Genomic DNA, 24,868 nt, shown 5'->3' with positions numbered 1-24,868 from the left:
TCAGGGTGGGCCCTAATCCAATCTGACTGATGTCCTTATAAGAAAAGGAAATGTGGACACACAAAAAGAGACATCAGGGATGCCAGCGCGCAAAAGGCCACGTGAGGATACAGTGACAAGATGGCCATCTTCAAGGCAAGGAGTGAGGCCTCAGGAGAGACCAAACCTGCCGACACCTTGATCTTGGACTTCTAGCCCCTAGAACTGTAAGGAAATAAATTTCTGTTGTTTAAACCACTAGTCTGTGCTGTTTTGTTATGGCGGCCCTAGCAAACTCATACAGTTGCTTTCCTAGTGAAGCAGGGAATGCAGTAGAAAAATAGAAGCCTTGTGCCCAAGAGGAGATAGAAGTGTACTGAGTGAATGACAGAGCATGTTCACGCTGATTTCAAAAGCAAGTGATGCCCAGTGAAATGGGCCATCTCTCCAAAAGGTTTACTTGTTAAGGGTATCGCCCAACATTACTTTTAACCATCCAAGCACTTACTCACACGTAATTACCCACAATTGGTTCAATGAGATATTTTCCTAGTCAAGTGAGCCCAACCAGGAGACTGCACAGAATAGTGCCAGGTACATAATAATAATGACCTATATTTTATTGAGCACATACTACATGGCAGCCACAGTTCTAAGCACTTTACATGTATTAACACAGTTAATCTTCACCACAACCTTATGCATTATTTTCCAAGGGCTGCCACAACAAATGACCACAAACTGAATGGCTTAAAGCAACAGAAATTTTTCTCTGAGTTCCGAAGTCCAGAGGATAGACTAGAGGCTGGAAGTCCAAAATCAAGCTGTCAGCAGGGCCGGGCTCCTTCTGAAATCTGTGTGTGGCAGGGGAATCCTTCCTTGCCTCTTCCAGCTTCTGGCAGTTGCTGACAATCCTTGGTGTACTTGACTTGTAGCTACCTCCATTGTCATATGGTGTTCCCTCCACATGTTTCTGTTTTCTTATAAGGACACCAGTTATTGGATTAAGCCCACCCTAACCCAGTATGACCTATGTTAATTTAACCAATCACAACTACAAAGACACTATTTTTAAATAAGGTTATATTCCGAGGTTCCAGGTGGATATGAGTTTTGGGGGATGCTACTCAGGCCAATAGAGGTAGGTACTATTACTGTTATGCTACTTTTAGAGATGAGAAGACCTGGGCACAGAGATGAAACAAATCTTCAAGGTTGCCTAGATAATCAATGACAGAGCCAAGATATAGTCCCAAAGCCCATGTTCTTAACTGCTAGACTATGCTGCCTCTCAAAAAACAAAATTCCTAAGTAAATGAATGAAGTAGTCATAAGTGGTGGAATGCCAGCATGCTCCATGATGCCACCCAAATTTCACTCCTCATCATCCCTTTCTAAGGCCACTGCACCAGCCTCACAAGTAATAGCCCTGCTTCTACTTCCTCCCTTCTCAAGCTCACCCTCCACGTGACCACCAGATGTGTCTTTTCAAAACTCAAATCTGATCATCCTACTACACTTCTTGAAAATTCAAATCCCTAACTTAGCACAAGAACCAATATCCTTCACTCATTGGACTAAAAGCTCCATGTGGACAGAGACTGTGTCCATTTTTGCTCACCACTGTATACCTGACAACAAACACAGGTCCCTCGCATACAGTAGACCCTCAAAAATCATTGTTAAGTGAATGGAGGAATGAGTGAATGAATGAATGAATGAATGATCTGGGTCAACCTACGTTTCCAGTCTCAGCACTTGCTGGCTCACTTACAACTGTTCTCCTCCTCTTACCCCTCCTCACAGCCTTCTGCATTTTCAGTGTCGTAGTCCCACTCGGCAGCTCATATCATGAACCAAACTGATGCACCTCAACACCTTTGCTTCTGCTGTGCTCTATGCCCGGTGTTTCTTAATCTCCCTTGAGGGCCCAGCTCAAACCTCCCCTCTCCATTAGGTGCATTTAGATAACACACACATACACATCTCCCATAAGTAAATTGCTTCTACCTCAAGAGTACCATCAAACTTTGTAACGTCACCAACACTGCATTTAGTTTGTTCTACAACATCTAGGGGTAAAAGGTTTCTTCCTGACTCCACTCTTGAGAGGTCCTTGGGGACAGGGGCTGTGCCTTCCCTGCTTTATATCATCAGCATCCGGCACAGCGCTTATCAGAGAGTGGCCACTTGATAAATGTTTGCTGGGTAAATGACTGAATGAATAGTCTAATGTCAATGTGTACATAAACCCAGCTTTTATTTCTATTTTGACTAAGACTTGACTGTGCATATACAGAATTCAATTCCCAAATGATGAGCCAACTTCTTGGCTTTCAAAACTACCCGAGCACAGATGTCACACAGCTAAGAGAAGGCTGAAGCCAAAATCTTGGTTCAAAAGCAGACATCCTAGGGGCAAACTTACTACAACACAATGGAGGCCCCAGCCACTCCCTGAAATCCTATTTGTCTCTGTGCCGGGTAACTGAGGTGAAGAAATGAACAAATGGATGGCGTGATCCCAGCATTGAGCATTGCTTTTACACAATTGATGTAGCTTTATAGCTTTGTTGTTTTTTAATCCCATCTGGAGTCTATTTCAAAATTAATAAGCCTATTTGCTTGCTTCCCATTAATATAATCATGAAGATAGTATGGTGTACGGGTTGAGAGTATGGGCTTTGGAATCAGAGAAACCAAACGTGCCCTAGTATCTCCCACCTTTAATATGCATGTGCACTTGTAGGATTGTGTGTATACACAGATGTCCCTCCCTTGGCCTCGCATCCTTCTCTTCTTATCATATCATTTCATTTCAATGATCTCCTCTACAGCAAGACTCTCTAAAGAGTTATCTATGTATGTTTATACATATGCCCCACTCCTCACCTTGCATTCTCTCCAGAGCCTGAGTTAGGCTTCTGTCCCAGCACACTGAGGGCCCTCAGGTCAAATTCAACACTGTCCTCCATGTTGTCACCTCCTTGACCTTACCTTATTTGACTTTTTAGCAACAATCCACATACAAGGACGACTCCCCTTAGTTTGAAGCATTTCTCTCCTTTCTTACCCTACTTTCTCCTAGTTATGCCTCCTCCCCGCCATCTCCCAAGCTGTTCCTTTGCCATCCTCCTCTGCAAATTCCTCTTCCTTCCCCTGACCTCAAACCCCTGTCACAACCCAGGACTCAGGCCAGGCTTTCTTTGCCTTTCTATCTGTCTCTCTGCCATTTGATTCTGTCCAGTGACCTTAATGCCATACGTATGCTGATGCCTCTGACTGTCCTGGCTTTGTCCCCGGAGTTCTCACTCTGTAACAGTTCTCTTGCCAGAGAGAGGCAGCATAGACTAGATGTAAGCATGGGCCCCATAGAGCCAGAATGCCTGAGTTTGAATCCTTACACTGGCACTTATTTGCTTGAGAACGTTGGGAAATTTATGCAACCTGTCTCCTCATCTATGAAATGGGGATAATGCCACATAGTGGTCTTGAAGATTAAATAAGTTGATATATTTAAGGAATGTATACCAGCGCCGAGAACATGGTAGGTACTCTATAAATAATAGCCATTGTTCTTACCAGTTGTAGCAATAGAAGCATCTTATCTTACGTATCAAGGAGGCATCTCAAAGTAATGTTCCTGAAACAGAATTCTGGATTCACTTATTAAAATTCATTTCTGCTTTAGTCTTCTCACATCTCTGTCACATTACCTTATCTTATTTTCTTCATATTACTTACTACTGTCTGAAATTTCCTTAGTTATGGCTTGTTCGTCGTCTGCCCCACTACCAGCTAGGAAGCCAGAGTTTAAGCTTCGTGAGGGCAGGGCCATGCCTGTCTGGTTCACTGCTGTAACTCTACCACCTCAAACAGTGACTTGTTATAACACATAGTAGGTGCTCAGTACACAGCTGCTGAATGAATGGATGGGTAGATGAGTGAATAAACAATTTGACTTGGATTTGGTACCTACGTTCAACACTTGCTAATTATAGGACATTAGGAAAATATTTAACCTGTGTAAGCCTTAGTTTGCTCATCTGTTAAACAAGATAGCAACACTTCCTTATAGGGCTACCATAAACATTAAATGCACTTACTGTGCCTAGCATAGTGCCTGGCCCAGAGTAAGGCTTCATTATGTGGTAATGAAAAAAGAAAATGATCATTCCTATGAACCACAGAATAGTCTTTAAGAGGAATTGGAATCTAAGTAAGTTAAGAAATTGCAAGAAAATAAAAAGTGTAGTATGTAGAATCATGGACTTTTAAACTACGAGGAACCTTCAGGAAGAAGCTTTTTTATCCATTTCCTCTAACAGATGTGTAAACTGATGCCTGAGAACTAGGTGATTTGTCCAAGATCACAGACACGACTAGACACGGAACCAGAATACAGGTCTTCTAACTCCAAGTCCGCTAAACATGACACATTGCTCTACCTTTTCCCAATTAATTTGATTTGATAATTAATCTGCATGAACGTACCTCATACATGAACTTCAGGTTGAATTGCTTTTCATATAAGAATATATTGTAACTATTTGAAAAGTACTTGTGTAACTGGCAAGATATGAAAAGATGTACAAATGTCAACATACACATGCCCAATATATCTCCCTCCATCACATCTTCATTCATCCTTTGGCCACCCTGCAATATGTTCAATGCTGTGCTTGATGTGGAAGAAAACAAGCTGTAGACACAGTCTCAACTTTCAAGGGGTTTTGTGGACAGACTAGTGAGGAAGACACTTATTCCTGTTGGTTACTCAACAAATTCAGTTGGTTACTTAACAAATTTATGTTAAGCCCCTGCTCTGTGCCAGACGCTTTGCTAGGTTCCAGAAATGCAGTGGTGAGTTAGAGTGAGGCTAGGCTGCTGTAACAAAGAGAACCAAAATAATTCAGTGATTCGAAGAAGATTGAAGCGAATTTCTTTCTCATGTAACAGTTTGAGGTAAGGTTCGGGTTCATGGTAAGGTTCACGTTAGTGGACAACTTTATTCCACTTGGTCGTTTGGAGACCCAGGTTTCTTCCCTCACCTTTTGTCATGCTCTGAGACTTTGCCATCCATCCTGCGTATGGTGGACACTGGGTCACAATTGGTTCCAGCTGGAAAGAGCAGGAAGGAGAAATAGAAGTGATATCCATCAATTGTGTCCACCTTCTATTTGTAGAAACTGAATTATGTGACCACATATAACGTCAAGGGAGACTAGGTGATGGAGGTAGCTGGGCAGCCATGTGCCTGGCTATAATTCTATCACTATGGAAAAGAGGAAAATGGGCTTGCAAAGACAGCTGGCCGTCTTGGCCTCAGTGAGCAAAGCCTAAACAGTATCCCCACCTTTGTGCATTCACAGTCTGGGAGGCAGACAGAAAATAATCAATCCTTACGAACTGTGATGAACATCATGAAGGAAAAGCATCTGGACCTGAAAGCATAGAATGGGGGGACTGACCTGGTGAAGTCCAGAGCATTCAGGAAGCAGGAATAGCCTACAGAAAGGCCTGGTAGCAGATGGAGAGGGACAATTTAGAAGTTCTGACTCTGGAGTCAGACTTCCACGTTCAAGCCTTAACCCTAAAACTTGCCAGCTACATAATCTTAGATGAGATATTTAACCTCTTGTGCCTTAGTCTTTTCATATGTAAAATAATAGTAATTATCATTGTTATCGCACATTATAGTTATTATTATTATTATGTCATAGGTTCCTTTGTTATGAGGATTAATTGTAAGTGCTACTGTACAGGCACATGCCAAATACAGCTAATACCACCTAGGGCTTTGGGGAAACAATTCTCAAGAGGTCAGGAGTTTACAAGTAGTAATCGAGGAGAGTTACCTAGTGGTGGTTACTTAGGATTTTCTAAGCAAAAGCACAAGCATTCATTATGCCAAGTTAACTCAAGAGCTTCTGTGTTTCTAGCTCTTAGTCTGTGAAAAAGCCAAAGTCAACCAAGTTGCCCCATATACTGAATGAGGAGAAATGTCTAACTGGTAAATCTTTGAACTGCTGCCACCAGAATAGGTGCAGATAATATTATTTGTACAATGTACATTGGTATGGGAAGTATCAAGGAGTGGCAAGTGGGAACCCCAATCTATACACTCGGGTGGATATTCCTATTCCTTTGTGACTATTCCTGTCTTTTAAAAATCAACTAATTTCAGTTCTAAGTCCCTATTACACTGTGCAGCTGGAGTATTCAACCATGATCATTTTGGGGTCTCCTCTCACACCTGGCACTAGATGGGTGCTGGGGTCTGAAGTAGCACCCTGAAGAGGGGAAGCCTCTTTATTCACTAGTCACTATAGAAATTAATTGGTTCTGATTTCTGTTTTCTCTGTTCAGTTGGTGCCCTCAGGTCGTGGGATTGTGACATGGCTCTGGGGAGCTCAGTGTTTACTCTTGGGATCCCCTCTGTGATCCAGCCACCTCTGTGGAGCACTGCAAGGGAATGATGGCAGGAGAAGGACATTGTCCACTCCTCACAAAAGCCACAAACATATGCCCCCTTCTGACAGTCTGAGAATTATTTTTTTTGTCTGGAAGAATCTCATTCTTTACAGTTTCCTCAGGACCACTCCCTCTCTCCTCAGACTCTCTAGACTCTACCCTAGAAAATTTCATCAAAGGCATGGAATTTTGAAACAAAAGCCAGGAAAGGTAGCTGTTTGCATCCTTTGTTCTCTGCCACATACCTGCCTAAGACAGGGAAGCAAGATCCCATGGGCTGTACAACTGTGGATGACAAGGAAGAAAGAAAGATATACAGAAAAATTATCCTGCTACAATGGCACCTGTGTTTCTGTCCAACAGAGGAGCCATTTTCATCAGAAACTCTTCCAAAATTCCCTTTCTCAGAGATTATTGTTTTCCTCTCTGCCCCAAGACAATAGGACAAAATGCAGGACTCCAGCAGCAGCCAGCCTGGGACCTGAAAAGAGGATGAGAAGCAGAGTGCAGTGTGTGTGTGTGTGTATTTGTTTTAGTTTGCGTTCATTTGTTTCCATTAACAGTTGAACTAGTTATCAATGATTAGTATTCTGGAGTTTTCACGTTAAATCTTGGTATCTGGAATTTCTTTTGAAAGAAAGAAGGAAGACGCTTTAAATGATGAGCATGTATTCCCAAAATGGCAACACTAGAGCTGTGTAATGGCACCCCCTTCAGATGGATCCCTGGCCCTCCGGTTTCCCACAGAACCCAACACTCCTAACTCCCTAAAATCCAGACATGGTGCCGGATGCCAGGTACCATCATAATTGTGACGTCATTTTCAAGCTGTAGAGTTAAGAAGAAAATGACTATTTCATGCACTCATGTTCTATGTATAGAAATTAATAATAGAAAAGAGGGCATCTTTGCTTTAAGAAAAGTAGGAATGAGAACACATTTCCTTTTGCAAGTGAAAAATATTCCTACATGTGTAATATGCAGATGAAGTATGTCTGGGTCTAAGAGCACAACTTGAGAGGAGGGTTGACAGATAAAACATAGGAAAAGAGTTAAATTTGAATCTGAGATAAATAATGCATTTTTTTTAGTGTAAGTATGTCCTAATTATTACACAAGACATACTTATACTGTAAAAAAAATCATTGTTTGTCTAAAATTTAAATGTATCAGGCATCTTGGGTTTCTTTGCTTGTCTGTTGGATCCAGCAACCCAACTTAAGAGGCCATTAGAAAACACACCTGTCTCTTCACTAACCTGTCTTGTCCACTTTCTGCTGTGGTTGTAAAGGGAAAGGGGAAGAAAAGGTCCTAGAGAGTCAGGAACTGTCAGAGAGCATTTGGCGGAGTGCTGGAGAAAAGTAACTTCCTTCAATAAACTCTTGGTGAAGACTCTATTTCAAATCTGGGCATGGACATTGAAGCAGTGCATATAAAGAGAATGAGGCTTCTTTTCAGTAGGGAGCTTGGTACTAGAGGTCATGAGTTTTGCATGAAAACATCAGAGACCATAAGAACATAAGGCTCCAGAAGAGGATCAGCAGGAAGTGGACTATTAAAGGAAAAACACATCTAGACCAGACCAGAAGAGAGATGACTCCCTAGCCACACCTGGCCAAGGAATTTTAGCAAATTCTGTGTGGGAAGCAACTAGAAATTGATATCTGCAATGCAGTCTCCATGATCCCATATAATTAAATTTGTGTACATTGCTATGTAAACTAGACATTCCAAAGAACCTGTTCATTCATTTTCAATTAAACCTGAGCTAAAGAATCACTTTACAGGGACTGTTTCAGATGTATTTCTGGTTCTATCCAGGTGTGTTTGGGTTCTACCTGAGTACTCTAGTCAAGATTTGGGTTCCCAGAGTGAATGGCATTTGGGTAATGTCTCCCCTCACAGTAGGCTGATTAAGAAGCTGATTCCTGTCTTGCAGTATGGAGTGGGAATTTGAAGATAAGAATGAGAGCATCCCTGCCATCCTGTGACCTACTGGCAGACAAGGACATGTGAATAAATTGTTGCAACACAGTGGGGTAAGTCCATGATAGAGGTAGGTGTGGATGCTACAAGGGAGGGAATTCTGTCCAGGTTTGAGATATTCTTGGAAGGCTTTCTTTAACAGGTAACACTTGAGCTGAATCTTCAAGAATAAATTGAAGTTAATCAAGTGAGAAAAGTGCAAAAGTGCTTTCCAGGCAGGGAGGTCATTATGAGCAAACCCAGAGGTCAGGAGAGCCCTGGTGTTGCCCAGAAGGCAAGTGAGTACCTGCCAAGTACAAGGCAGGGAGAGGTGAGAGACAAGATTGGAGAAACAGGTAACAGCAGGTCATTAGGGCTCATGTGGCCATGCTCAGGAGCTCAGACTTTTTTTTGTAATCACTAGCAAGCTACTCCTTAAGTAGGAGTGACTGGGTCTAATGTGAATTTTAAGTCAAATGTACAGAAAGAGCTGACAGAGCAGCTGCGGAGAGACTACTTACCAGATTATCACAAAGGTCAAGGTGAGGGTTGGCCAGGGCTTGAACTACAGCAGTGTGAGAGAAAGGGAAAGAATGAATGGATTTAATACGTAATTAGGAGATTAAACCAAAAAGATGTGGCAACTGATTGAATGGGGGAATCTGAGGATTCTTGGATGAGATCAAGAAGTCAAGGATGACTTCCAGCTTGGGTGACTGGGTGGTGCCAACTAAAATAGGGAATACCAGACAGGGAGGAAGATGAATTTGTCCTTGGACACGCCAAGTTTTAGATGCCTGTGGAATATCCAGATGGAGATAATACAGGAAGCGGGGCTGTTTGTAAGTCCTTCAAAGTCCCAAGCACTCTTATTTCTGGAAGCCCCATCCCACATCATAGCTAACATATTAAAATTTACCCACATCCCACATTAAATCTAACTTTGCAATTAAAATGTGAGAGAAATTTTATAATTTTTATTTTTGAAATTATTTGCTACCCATTTAATTTTTGATGGTTATCATCTTTTCAATTGTTTACAAATTGAAATTTTTAAATAATAAATTTACTGATATAACGAAATTGAGATAAGGTTATTTTTTAAATAACTCCTACTACTTTAGGTTTTGCAAGGTAGTTTTTGTATTTTGGAGTTCATTATTCATTTATTTAGGTCTCACAGGTGTTGGAAGGCCTTTGAAAAGCTCACAGGCTGTAGCACCAAGCCCACCATGCCTGATAGAGAACTACCTTGTGAGACAGTTGAATGTATGCAAGTGATGCACAGGAAAGATAGAGTTTTATGAGACAAAAATATATAAGTTCTAGGTAAAACCATAAGAAGAAAATATATATAAATTTACCCAAGAAAATATATAAATTGAGATGAGAGCAGAGAACCAAGGAAGTAAAGAATATCAAAAAGATCACAGTTGATCGTGGAAGTGATGTCACATGAAGAGGAGTGGTGCATCCAATAAAACAAGGACTAAAAGTGTCTTGAAGATTGGGCTAGTGACCTTAGCTGGTGTGGGGAGGCCACCATAGATCTTCCAGGGAACAACTCCAGGGGCAGGGAGTGGCAAAAACTGAGGGGTGGGAGGGTTGAGGAATGAAAGACAGATGAGAAAGTAGGAGTAGTTACTGTAGCAATGTGGAGAAGATAGGACAAAGAAAGATAAGCCAAGAGTTGGAGTGAGACTTTGCTTGATGAGGTAGTTGGTGTTTGTTTGCTTAAAATAGGAAAATTTTGAGCACTCTTCTGAGACAAGGAGAAATCTCCAAGATGGGTGGAGATATAAAAGTTAATAGAGAAAGGATGAAACTGGTGAAACGATAGCCCGGTAGAATGGAATGGAGTGGAGCAAGAGCCCAGGCCAGTGTCTCCCTTGATTGGGTAAAAGAAGGTCTTAGTGGAGGGTCTATAACCTAAAGGAAATTGAATCCCCCTTCCTAATCAGTTACATATCAATCATCTGTAAGTTTATCCAAATACTATTTGGCTCTATTTATTGCACTCATTCATTCAACAAACATGTGTGGGCTTGGTATTGAGGTTCTAGGTTTCTCGGGGAAGTGACAAATTCTGGATGAATACTATTCAATTTATAACACTCCTTTTTGCCCTCAAATGCTTCCTTTGAATTTCGAAGGGTGCCGCACTGCTCAACGGCCCTAGAATTTGATGGACAGTTCTCTGCTGACCCTCCACAAGCTCTTCCTCCCCACCGCGGAGCAGATACAAACACAGTTTGCTTTGAAGACTCGGCTTGGCTCTGGGAAGGGAGTGGGTTTGGATTGGTTGTGTGGCGTGAGTTGCACAAGATGAGAAATGAGCATACTGACGTGATCCTGTATTAGTCAGGAAAATTCTAAGAAACTGTTCCCAAAGAGAAGCGGTAAGAGGATTTTTTCTCCTCTATTAGACTTATATAACTCGTAAAATAACAGGCTGCCATTTTAGAATAGTTGGTGTTGGCATGCTGTTGTTAAAATTACATGAAACTATTCTTTTTAGAAAATATTACTTCAGGTTTTAGGTTAAAGCTTGATGCCAAACACAGATGAGTAGTTGGTTTACACAATTATTGCCTTTTTCTTAGAAGTAAGGGCAAAACCTCAAAACATGCCACAGCAGAAAAGCTATTTCTGTCACTGGCTAACAATGGAAGGACATCCATAAACCTTTGGAAATTAATATCCCCCAGGAAAATCTATTTGACGAAAGTCACAAGGAAGTTATTAACTAGAGTTAAGTCACTGACAAGAGATATTATTAATGATCTCATCAAAATTTCAAGTGCAGTTAACTATCACATTGCAAGCCTTATTATTGACGACTCAGAGAATATTAAATTATTCTACAGTAGTTACTTGGCTAGAGATCAAATGAAAAAAGATGAAAAGCTTAAGTTCTAGGTAATTCCATAATTCTTTAGGCTTCACACAATTAAAAAGTTAGAGTCATTAGCCTTTCTGTCTCCTTCTTCCCCAAAATCTACTGATTGCTAACACAGTCGGTTTCTTTTCATTGTTAATTGTTCCCTGTTTCTCTTCCAAATGCTGACGCAGGCAGGATGAAAGTCAGAAAAATCCTCCAAGCCTTGGTTTTCCAAAAGCAGTTCAAGAAGCTCAGTTTATTTTCAGATTGGAAGAGGCACTTTCAAGTACACTGGGTCTTTAACTGCCATCCCTCAAAGACGTTTTCCACAAGGGAAAGAAGCATTCTCCTTCCCACTCAATTCTCTCTCTAAGATCTTGACCCAACTTTCAGGTTGACACCAAGCTAAACTCCATGCTTTGCGCATGTTAATGTCCTCCATAAGTGCTGGTGCTCCACCATGCACTGATGTTGGGTAATAAATTTTAGATGATTGATAGATAGATAGATAGATAGACAGATGATAGATGATAGAGCTAGATTAAACAGATGATGATGATGATAAGCAGGTGGATAGCTAGAGATATAGATTTTTTTAAAATCTTTTCAGAAATAGAGTATTTTATAATGCTTACCTAAATTGTAAGTTTGTCTGGTTACCCAAGGCAATTTTCTCCTCACTTTAGAGCCCCTACTTCAACAAACATTCACTGAGTTTCTATTACTCATGTTGCACTGTGCTGGGAGCTGGAGAGACAAGGTAAGCGTGGGATGGTTCTTAGCATTCAAGGAGATCCAGAAATAAAAACAGGTCCTTCCATCGACTATAAGGATGATACAAGTGGTAGGATGCAAAGTCTAGGACACAGAGAAGAGTGCAGTACCTAACCCAAAGCGGAAGGAATGAGGGAAGGGCAAGGAAAGCATCCTAAAGGGAGGGATGCCTATGCTGAACCCTGAAGAATGAGTAGGCATTAAGAAGGAAGGAAACTTGCATTTGTTGGTGTCTACAATGGGCATTTAGTTTCCACATGGTTTTCCATGAAATCCTTTCAACGACCCCAGGAAACATTATTATGTTCTCCTATTTTTAGATGAGGAAACTGAAGCTAAAAGAGAGCATATAACTCCAGTCAACTTGCAAATAGCAGACTTGGGATTCTAAGCTCATGCTCATAACCACTGTAGTCTGCCATCTCTGATGTTAGCCCCCGTTCTTGCTTCCTAGGTCTGTCATTCTGATCTCTGCAGAACTTTTAGACAATCCTTCTGTACACACAGACTTGGCAAACCACTTCCTGTAGTTTGTCTCAGCCAGTGTTCTGTGGGTCATTGTGGGTGGCCATAGAACATCAAGCGTTCTCTGAGACAGAAGCCCTCCTGCAGGCTCAGGCATCCCTCTCTACCATAATGGATAGAACTCAACACATGGACCACATCCTTTGGCACTTTATTAAACCATGCTTCTCTTGCTAATTGAGCCATTCATTTGTAATAAGATTGAGGATATTTTTTTTCCTCTATTCAGCTGGCTAGAACATTGTTTCAGAGGAAGGACCATCCTTGATAGAAAAATGTCTTGAGTAGCCATCTTGGGATAGATGAGTCTCCGTGGGGCATACAAGTCAGCTGGTGTCAAACTTTCAAAGAAGGGAGACTCACAAATTCATATAAGACAAAGAGAATTTAGTTGAGCCTGAGATAGTAGAGAAGGAAATGGAGGGTAAAGTGAGGGGGAGTGTAGGGGAGGGGGGCAAGAGAAACACATGGTATGATGTGGCTTTTCTGTGACCTTCAATTTTCCACCTAAATCTCTTGTCACAATAAATGTGCAGTGAGATTATTGGACTTCTTGTGAAAGCCAGCGAAGGAGCAGCTTCTGTAAGCAGAAGCCTAAGCAGAAGTGGTCCCAAAAGATAAGCCATAGTTCCTAAGAGATAGCGAAGAGGTAGAATGTGTTTGATTTATAGAGGTGTGTTTTGATCCAGCACAATATTTTCTTACTATTGCCGTTGTTTTTAATCTGAATGGATTTGATGAGGTTGTAAAATTCAGCAGATCTCACTTTTAAAAACTAAGACTTTCAGTTTTTCTTGAAAAACAGTAAACAGTGTGGCAACTCTGGGCCCACAGCCCCACAAAGAAATAATTGACAGGAATGGATAAAAGCTTGCCCTGTTAGATGAGGCACACACTCTTTGGTTTGCTGTAGTCCCCACCACTCCATATTACCCTATGTAACTGAGTGAACCCAACCAGTTTCCTTCATTTATGTTATCTATCTGGCCTCAATAGGCTTTTGAGTTTGTAACCCCAGCTGTAAGACTGACAAACTATCACAGATCTCTTGGTGGTAGGAATTGGGGTGGCAGGCAATTTCTTCTTGAAGTCAAGAGTGGTATAGTTAAGCTTTGTTTCAGCAGCTAGGGAAGGAGGCTAAGAACCATCAATTGTTAATTATTAAGTAGGTAATTTAAATATATTGACTCTTTTAATCCTCACAAAAACCCTGATAAGTAAATATCACAATTATGTATATTTTACAAATAAAGAAACTAAGGCACAAAAAGATCAAGTAACTTGGCCAAATCCAGCCTTCTGTAGATGAGAATTGGGATACGAATCTGGAGCTCCAAGGACTCCACTCTTTCCTCTGTCTCTTAGCCCTTCTCTGGACTGTGAGGTCCACTGTCTTTTGTGTTCTCCCATATTGCCCCAACTAATCACCTAGTGGGTAGACAGCAGTAACCCTTGTTGAGGCAGCTGAGGGAAAATTGTGAAGAATGCTCTGGCCATGCTCCAGTCCTTTTGGCTCTGAGTCAATGGAGAGTTGGCAATTTCTGGTACCCTTTCCAGGGATTCTTTCCTTTTAGTCTATGGCGTGTGCCTCTGTGTCCATGTTTTTCCATAACATACCTGAGATTTGGAATAACACAGGGTAGAGGGAGGATATAGAGCTTGGGATGAGCTTGGGGAGGCATAGCCAGGGGGACCAGCCTTTGAAAGCCATATAGCCTTGAGAACAATAACTGAGGAATAATGGTTGAAATGGAAGAAAGAAAAAAAGAGAGCAGAAAGAGAGAAGACTACTAAATAAAAACAGGGACAGCATAAAGAAGAGAGAAAAAGAGAAGAAAGAAAGAAAAGTATGTAAGAGTAACTGAAGGAGACAATTACCCAGGAAGATAACACAAAACCTTCCACGGGACAGACAAGAAAGAGCTTGTAAGAGAGAGAGAGAGAGCTCCTCCCTTGGCCTCGGACCATCTTTCCCCTCATCTTCACATCATGATGCTATGCAAATCTTTTCCTTACCCCATTTACCATATTCAACCTCCAAGGGCATTCTGTTCCTCTTTCCAGCCCAGGACTGGATAAATCTTCTGAATTTTTAAAAAAACTTTATTAAGTACCAAGCAGACACAGAAAGAAACATACAAAAACATGGCAAATGGCTAATCATACCACTAAACATTCTAAGCTTAAGATAGCTAAATCTGCAAGTTGCCTGATCCAACCTGAATTCCGTCTTTCATCCATTCAATCAATATTTCTTGAGTGCCTATTATGTGCCAAGCATTGTTCTAGGTGCTGGATATAAATCAGTGAGCAAGACAGGGACATCCCTGCCCAGACTCCTCTCTCCTGTGATATTTTGGCCAGGCATCCCATATGACCAACTTGCTATATCTCCTTCTGCCTATACTTGCTTAGAATATTTTGTTTGCAAGTGACTGAAACCCAATTCAAACCAGCTTAAGTTAAATTGGGAATTTATTGGCTCATATAACTAACACATTGGCTTCAAGTGTGGCTAGATCCAGCATTTCAATGTTGTTTTTAAGGAATCTTCTCTTTCTCCCTCTCAGTGCTAGGCACCTCTTTTTGGCTTCATTTCCAGACAGGCATTCTTCATATGGTGACAAGATGGCTGCTGGCAGCCCTAAGCCTACTGTGTCCTTACAGTACCTATCCCTAAGAGAAGGAGGAAGTGTTTTTATTGATAATGCCCATAAAAGTCTAGTGGAGATCTCTGATTGGTCTAGCTTGGGTCATGTCACCATCCTTGAACAAAAGAAATCAATTTCAGTCTCACATTATCCTAACTTAAACATACAGTGGCAGTCACACACATGAAGCCACGAACAACCATCAATTCATAATAGATATCCTCATTCCTTCTCAATTAATTAGGTTCTAAGAATCAGAAATTTTTGAGCCTCACATTTGGAAATCAAAGAAGAGTGGGCATATTCTTGAACAAGATGAGGTTTAAGAACCCACCTCACGGAGAACAGGCTCACTAACCCAGCTCCGATCTACCTTCTCAATGTTTCAAGGTCTCCTCAGTTGCCACTGGTGTATCTTCATCTTTGCATCTCCTAGAGAGCACAGCATGGTAGTTTGCCCGCAGCAGGCACTCCAAAAACACTGGCTGAATTGCCCTGGCAAATGCAAGACAGAGGGGAGGAAGAGAAGAGGAAAGGAGAAAGGCGGTAGGAAGAACTAGGGAAAGGAGAGAGAAAATAAAAGAAGGCGAAAGGGAATACAATGCAGTGGTCAGAGCCCATACCCTGGAGTTAAACATCCTCCGGTTCAAATCCCACACTGCCATTATCTTGAGAGCATGGACAAGATGTCAACTACTCTGAACCTTAGTTTCATCATAGTATAATGAGCATAACAATACTTTCCTTTCTGGATATCTATGAAAATTATGTACAACAATGGCTGTAAAGCTCTATATCTCAGTTCCTGGCACATGACATTTATTTAATGATGACTTCTAACATTATCCTTCTTTTATGCCCAAAGTTACTATTAGGGGTGGGGTTACACAGAAGGGCAAAGCAAGGCCCACCAGAACCTCAGATGCCTCTCAGAGGCCATGAACAGCTCTCTAAAGAGGTTCAAAATGTGTTCTGGAAAAAGAAATGTCTGCAACCAAAAAACTTAGCCCATTTCTAGAATCCAATCCAAACCAAACCTTCTTGAAGGTCATAACGTGTTCTGAGGTTTCATTCCACTATTTTTCACTTATACAGTCCTCAGCCCTGCCAGGGCTGAGCTAGGATTTGAGCTCAGCATAGCCAAATACCACAAGGGGAAAAAGAACCCAAGCCCTTTGCCCTGAATGTATTTCTAGGCCAACAGAGAACTGAGAGCCCTGGAAAGTTCTAGGCATCCAAGACCCCAGCAGCCACCTCTTTAGAGTAGTTTCAGAGCATCTTTCTGTGGGCTTTGGGGTGCTGGCCGCAGCCTCCAGCTGCTCTGTTACCTCCATAGCCACAGATGCAGAAAGGACTCACAGTAGTCCTTGGGCTCTGGTGACCCGACCACAGGCTTGGTAAGAAAAGAAGGCTGCCAGAAGTGGGATAAATTGACTGATTTTTCCAGAAAGTATCTTCCCTACAGTAGAGCCAATGTAGAGCGTAGTCACAGAGCTGAGCCATGCCCACTTTCTCTGTGAAAAAGGACTCTCCAGTACTCAGTACACAGTGTGTTTAATAATTCACTTTTGCAAAAGGAACTGTATGAAGGGTGAAATGTGGTTACTTAAGTGGGTCCATTTAGGAAACTGAGTAAGACAACTGCTTATAGAAAGGGGACAGGGGAAAGAAATGGGAGAATGAGGGAGAGAGGGAAGGATTGAGAGAGAGAGAGCTGGAGAGAGATCAGAACACTGATGTCTATTGAGGTGAAATGGAATACAGTGTGCTTATAACATCTTGTGCTTTCCAGTGACCCCCATAGATTTTACTGGAAATGTGGAGAGCAGTTGCACAAAGCATAGGTTCTAACGAATAGCCTTTCTGAACTTAAGATGAGAGGAAGGATGGATGAACTGAGAAACAGGAATCTCTTACTAAGATGGGTAATAGTCATCGATTAGGCCAATGTTGAAATCACTGATAAAATGTGTGTGTGTGTGTGTGAGAGAGAGAGAGAAAGGGTATTTTTTTTTAAGAGTCTATAGCTTTCCCTATATTTTCAGCACTATAACTTAGTGGTTTAGGAGTCTAGAAACAAACCTCTCAGTCTGAATCCCAGCACTACCACTTACTGGTTGTGTGACTTTGAGAAAGCTATTTAACCTCATTTGTCTCATCTGGAAAGTCGGTATAAACTAGAACCTATTGACAAAGATTAAATGTAATCACATATGTAAAGTACATGGTGCCAAGAACATCATAATCATTCAATAATTAACTGCAATAATAAAAGTATTACTAACAATATTATTCTGAAAGAGACCTATGACTCAAAAAACAGTCATGAACCACTTATCTGGGTAGTTGTCAAGGCCAATTCCAGTTCTAGTAGTCTGTATCTTCCTACCCCAAGTTCTCCGCCTGCTCTCAGCCCAATGTTCTTCCCACTAACTGAGAAAAGGGAGCAGACAAAAGCCGCATGCTCTCCACTCTGGTCTTCCTCTTTTCACCCCCTTCTTCAATATCTACACACACATATGTACACCCCTGACCGAGCGCTGTGATTCCAAGAATCATTTATTACATGTCTGTGCTAAGCACTAAGATCAAAAACATGAGGAAAACCTCTATAGAGAGGTGGGATCAGGACAAGAGCATGACAGTCATGGTCCATAGAAGTGGTTGTCAAACTTGAGTGAGCATCAAAGCCATCTAAAGGGCTTGGGAAAACACAGATCACAGGTATATCCCCAAAAGATTTGAAAGCAGGGTCTAGAACGGGTATTTGTATACCAATGACCATAGCAGAATTATTTACAATAGCCAAGAAGTGGAAACAACCTAAATGTCCATCAGTGGATGAGTGAGTTAACACAATGTGGTATGTACATACAGTAGAATATTACTCAGTCTTAAAAAGGAAGGAAATTCTGACACGTTACAACATGGTCGACACTTGAGGACATTATGCTAAGTAAAATAAGCCAGTCACAAAAGACAAACATTGCATGATTCCACTTATATGAGGTACTTAGAGTCGCCAAATTTATACAGACAGAGAATAGAATGATGGCTGTCAGGAGCCGGGGGCAGGGGGATGAGGAATTGTTTATGAGTATAGAGTGTCAGCTTTCTAAGAGAAAAGAGTTCTGGAGATTGGTTGCTCAACAGCATGAATATACTTATCACACTGGACTGTACACTGAAAAATGATTAAGATGGTATCTTTTATGTTATATATATTTTATCATAATGTTTTTTTAAAACCAGGCCCTACCCTCAGAATTCCTGTGTCATGCCCGAGAACTCACATTTCAAACAAGTTCTTAGGAGATAATGATGCTCTAACTTGGGGACCACACTGAGAACCAATGGTCTAAGGATTAGAAGAATTACCCCCGGCAACAACTCAGCCACTGCAGTGGGATGGTATCTTAAACATGGGAGCCTCTGTAACAGACCTGCAGTCACAATCCTCTGGGATTCTATTCCAGGTGCTGGATTGGCCCTGAGGCTCTTGAGGTGCTGGGAAAGGAAGGTAGAGACAGCTAGCTAAAGTGTCTATTACAACTGCTTCTCAGCACTGAGCTTGGAAGCCCCTCAAGACCAAAGACTGAGACCCCCTCCTTGCTTCTAGGAACAAATTTTTACACAGTAGATGTTAATTACTATTCATTGATTCAATCAGAGGAGGGACCTACCTGCAAACTGAGCCATAAAAAGCAAAATATAATCACTCAATAAATACTTATGGAGCATCAACTTTGTATAGGCAAGTTCAAAGGGATCTAACCCAGCTACTACTTATTGATTATTACCACTATTATTATGCACAAAGATCTAGTGCAGTGCTGAGCACATAATGAATTCTCCAGGAATATAATTTTCCTCCCATCACTCTGTTTACCAAAGCTCTATTCCAGCCTCCATTGTCTTATTCCGGGGTCCTAGCCGTCTTCTCCTCTTTGGGCAAATGACTTTTGCTAACACTTCTTAGAGATTATTACGCCAAGGCTAATCCTTCCACCTGTCCTTTGTTTAACCCTCCCTTTAGTCTTCTCAGGCATTTATATCCTTCCATCATGCCCCTCTTCCTTTTAAATCTTCAGCTTCTCTATCTCTCCTCTGATGCCCTCATTTCAGAAAATAAACCCATTCTTCAAAAACGCAAGCAAACGGGCCAACAAGATGCCCCCTCTCTACCCTCCATCTGTGTGGTTCCTGCTCTATCCTTCTCTCTCCCTTCCCAGGCAAGTTCTTGGAAATCTAGGCCACCCCTTGCTGATTTTACTTCCTCCTTTCCTTACCCACAGCAGTCTGGCTTCCAGCCACCTTCCACTCACTCTGTGCTTGTCAAGGTCACATTGACCTCTGTATTTACAGATCCAATGGTAGCTCCACATGCCTCACCTTACTTGACCCTCCTATTGCATTTGGCACCAGGAAGCACTCCCTCCTTGAAACTCCTCTTCCACTGAATCTATCCCTACTTCCAACTGCCTCCACATACCTCTGCCAAGCTGTCCAAGGAGCGCTTCACAATCAGTGTCAAGACTGAACTCTTTGTCTTTCCCTCAAAACTGAACTATCTTCTTCTATTTCTTTTTTTTTAATTTAATTGAGGCCATAATTGTTTATAACATTGTGAAATTTCAGTTGTACATTACTATTTGTCAGTCACCATGTAAATTTGCCCCTTTACCCATCGTGCCACCCCCTAACAGTCTTTCCCTCTGGTAACCACTAGTCTGTTCTCTATGTCCATGTGTTAGTTTATCTTCCACATATGAGTGAAATCATATGGTGTTTGTCTTTCTCCGTCTGGATTATTTCACTCAACATAATACCTTCAAAGTCCATCCATGTTGTTGCAAATAGGACAATTTTGTCTTTTTTTATAGCTGAGTAGTATTCCATTGTATATATATATATATATATACCACATCTTCCTTATCCAATCATCAGTCAATGGGCACTTGGGTTACTTCCACTTCTCGGCTATTGTCAATAATGCTGCAATGAACGTAGGGATGCCTAAGCCTCTTTGAATCGTTGACTTTAAGTTCTTCAGATAAACACCCAGTAGTGGGATAGCTAGTTGGTATGGTATTTCTATTTTTAATTTTTTGAGAAATCTCCATAGTGTTTTCCACAGTGGCTGCACCAGTTTGCATTCCCACCAGCAGTGTATGAGGGTTCCCTTTTCTCCACACCCTCTCCAACATTTGTTATTTTTTGCCCTGGTATTTATAGCCATTCTAATGCGTGTAAGGTGATATCACATTGTAGTTTTGGTTTGCATTTCCCTGATGAATAGTGATGTTGAACATCTTTTCATGTGCCTATTGGCTGTCTGTATATCTTCTTTTTCTATTTCTTATTCTTGGTAATGACACCACCATTCATCAACTCACCCAAACCAAAAACTTGGAAGTCATCCTCAATTTTTCTTTCTTTATTCTCCATATTCAATTGTTCACTGAATTATCTGCATTCTCTTAACAGCTTTGGGATTCCTCTGTGCCACTTCTTTCCACTACTGATGATTTTTTTCAGGAAATTACAACACTCATCTGAATTATTCCAATGGTCTCTGGTGGTAGGAGCATCTTTAGCCACTCCTAACAACAATCTGCCATAGACTAGACTGCAATATAGCATAGTGACAGACCGCCTTTGTTCAAATTTAGGCTCAATCCCTTACCAGCTGTGTTATATTGAGCTGGTGATTTGTCTTCTCCATGCCTCAGTTTCCCTAACTGTAAAGTGGGGATGATATTCTTCCTTTTAGTGTTCTTGCAATAGCAAATGACTTTCAAGTGCTTAGAATAGTGCCTGGCAAAGAGTAAATATTCATAGGTATTAGGTTATTATTATTATTACTATTATTTACTGCTGCCAGGGTAAATTTTCAAAAAAATTAAAATTAATTAATTACTCCCTCATATTAAAATAAATTGATTCTGCAACATGGCAGACAAGGTCCTCCATGTTATGTTTCCTACCTGATCTTTCATCTCCATCATTCAGGGTCCATACTGTACACAAAGTTACACTCCAGTCTTACAGTGCAAACCATGCACTCAAATTCCTGAAACTCTGTACATGATTATCCTGTACCTGCTTTGCTCTAATCCTTCTTATGTGCCACAAAAACTCCTATTCATGCTTCAAATCCCCTACATTGTCTGTGAAATCTGGCTATTTTTTACCACCTCCAAATAGACAAAAAATCACTTTATTTCTATATATAGTACTTCCATATCTTGCATATACTTGTATGTAAATATATATGTGTGTGTGTAAATATACATACGTTATGCTGTATCGCATTTGTGTATTTGCATGTCTCTCTTTTTAGAATATAAGTTCTTAAGGATAGAAACTCTTACTTACCTCCAGCTAGACAGATCTGACATCTAATGTGTCTTTACAACATTAACATTTTCACTTTATATTCCTGTGTCCCTCATAATTTACAAAATGATATTTTTAGCAGATAGTCTCCAAAGATGGCCATCATCAATTTCTTCCCTCATGGCATATGCATGCTGCTCTGTCTATCAAGAGTTTGGAACTTTTTCCTCTCCTCTTGAAGGTAGACTGGCTTTGTCTCTGCTTTGACCAAAAGAATGTGGTGGAAGTCACAGTTTGGGACTTTCAAGCCTAGGCCTTAGGAGAACTGGCAGCTTCTGCTTTCCTCTTTTTAAAAACTAGCCACCATATCAGAAGTCCAACCACTCTGAGACCACCAGGCTGCAGGGAAGCAAGGGCTGTGGACAACCACAGGAGGCTGTCTCCTCCCCATCTGCATCATTACCACCATCCAGAGGGAAAGAGCAGCCATGTTTCAGAGCCACTCGGCTCCCTTCTTTAGGTAGGTTGACCAGCTATCCATATTCACCTGGGACCTTCATGATTTTGGCACTGAAAGTCCCATATCCCAGGAACCTCCTCAGTCCCAGGCAAACCAGGACAGTTGGTCACCCTTCTTTCTGGATTCCTACCACTGTTAATATGCTCTCCTGGATCTCTGGGGTGAACTGTTCAACTGTTGCCCCCAGCAGTCTCTTGGTTGGAAAAGGACATTTATTACCTCCAAGACCAATTTCCTCATAGGCCAAAGAATCACTCCCTATTCTGTTTCCCGTATTCTCTTTCTCGTCTCCAATCATGCTCAGCCACATGGTTCAGTAGAGCTTGCCAGAGGTTAAACAATGAACTCAACTAATACAATGAAGACTATTACAAAGTTTTGTAACAGAAACTCTGTCTAATTATTCAATTCCCAGTGAAATGAAAGCCCGAAAATTAAACCCCAAATGAAGTCCCTTTTTAAAGCTCAAAGTACAAAAAGTTAAATACATAAAACAAAAATCTTCTCCTTTCCAATTTCTGTCTCTGTTCAGTCTCAGCCAGAAGGCATTTGGGTTCTTTCAGCATCTCCTGCACTATCTTCCTCAAGAATTAATAAAGCTTCTCTACCTCCTAAGGTCACAACTTCAGCTCTGCCACCACTACACCCTGTAAAACCACCACAGGCAAATCTGAACACCATAGTTCTGATGACACAGCACAGTGTTCTCCTCCTTATCGTGTAGGTAATTTAGACCTACAATGTTGTTGTCAGTCAGTTGTACAAAACACCACAGAGACAGGGCGTTCTCTAAGAGAACAGGGTTCCAAGGCAGGAACTTGAAAGGTGGTTCTTCTCATCTAATCCAATGAGAGATGGAGGGAATTATCCCAGGGATCTTGTCTTAGTTTGTGACTCTCCAAGTCCAATGTCCAGGTAAGATGATTTTACTCATTTCCTGTCCTTGAAGGTCCATAAAATTTCTCCTTATATTTGAATTAGTTTCTGAGAATTACTGTTCCCTGCAGCCAGAGAAGATTGCCTGAAACACCATTCTTAAGAAATTGCTTATTAGGGAAGGTACTTTTCCCTACATCAAAGATCCCATTCATTTGGTTCCCCGAATTCTCATCTTACACAGATCAGAGAAGCTATCAATAAAACACACATTAAATACAATGTGAAAATGAATTCTGAGAACATAACTGGGTAGATAAGAAGCATGAGCAGAATTTTTAAAATTTTAATGACTAAATTGCATTTTTACTCATTTATCAACTTTTTAAAATATTAACACTGTTGGATCTATAACAGCATTTCTATTTTAGGGGGAAGCTTCCACAGACATGTATCATGGTACAACTTAAGATTTATGGAATTCCAGAATGCTCTGAAATATATCTGCCCAGAAATATAGCCCTTACTATGGTTCCCAAACTGCGAGCATGTGAAATAGATGAATATACAACAGATGAACCCAAGGACATTAAATGTCTTTTTTAAATAAAATAAAACCCTGGATGATTCAAGGATGACAGTGAAGAGAGACTCTCTGTATTCAAGTGGGAGTAGGGAAGATGGATCTCATAACCATGGTACTTGTCCCCAAATTCACCATCCCCACGAACATGTCTCTCTAAGAACAATTGCCGCTACTGTGCTAGCCCAAGGAGGTGGAGGGGTGCTTCTCCCTCCTTCCACTTTCTGGTCCAAGTGTGGACACTTGAGCCCTCCCTTCATAGTCTGTACTACAGCTTGAGACCAAGCTGGAATGTTTAAACAAGACTTTTCTAAAGGCTCAGAAATAACAAAAGGAAAGAAAATGCAGATGTAAGCTGAAGCTCTCCATATCCCTTTGTTCTAGAAGAAATTCCTTTAAACCACCTACTACCCTCCCTTCGCCATCAATCACCATGGCCTGGGAAAGTCCAGAAATTATCAAGACCCTACAGCCTCAGGTCCCTTCTGCCTTGGGTGTCCTATTCACAGATGCTGCTTCTGCCTTGACGCTGAATCAAACAATACGCAGAAATCGGCATCTATTCACATTCCCAAAAGAGCATTGTGTGTGGGTGCATGCTCATACGTACATACAACACAGCACCACACAATCTAGACTATTAAAGATTCTCGATAGGAGCCCAGGAAAAGAGAGGGCTTATATCACATCTACCATGACAAATCCCTTCTTGAACATTTGTTATTCCAAAGTCCCCTACCCATGTGGGGGCCAGCAGGCATCTCTGTCTCACTCTTCTCCTTAGCAATGCCCAGTCTCCTCCACTCATTTCTCATCTCCCCTCCTTTCTTGTGTTCTCTCAAACCCTCATCCGCTCAGGAGCCATGCAAGTTTCTTTCCCTGTCTTATGCACAGCAATTTAGCAACCATCTTCTGCTATTTAAACATACCCTTGAGATCTCATCCTCCACCCCTAGAAATTAATTAAAGAATTTCTTCTGCATAGGTACAGTGTATTTCTAAGAATAATTCTGCTGTATAACACTTTCTCTGTCTTTGTACAGAAATAAACCCAGAAAATAATATAAAATTAGAGAATCTACTTTACAAATGTTACCTGCCTTCAATGGTCATAGACCTGATCCTATCCAAACATCGGGCCTGCCTTTATGTGGTGGGCATCGTGTGGAAACCACCACCATCCAGCTGCACAAGTCCCTCTAGACCCAAAGGACTACAACCAAAACAAAGAAGCTTAGGACCCATTTTTTAGTGTCTAGTTTTCTATCTGATGATCCATCTATTACTCACTTAATTGACTC

The 24,868-nt window shown here is 41.2% G+C and overlaps 1 long non-coding RNA gene across 2 annotated transcripts in view; it reads right to left on the bottom strand.

Moving 5' to 3' along the window:
• LOC139080267 (uncharacterized) overlaps positions 1-24,868 on the bottom strand; it is a 189,442-nt gene that overhangs the window by 104,156 nt on the left and 60,418 nt on the right. The window lies entirely within an intron of this gene.

This window comes from Equus przewalskii, chromosome 29 (assembly GCF_037783145.1).
Source record: "Equus przewalskii isolate Varuska chromosome 29, EquPr2, whole genome shotgun sequence".
Taxonomy (NCBI): Eukaryota; Metazoa; Chordata; class Mammalia; order Perissodactyla; family Equidae; genus Equus; species Equus przewalskii.
Note: the sequence above shows the minus strand (reverse complement) of the source record. Positions and strands in the feature narration are given on the sequence as shown.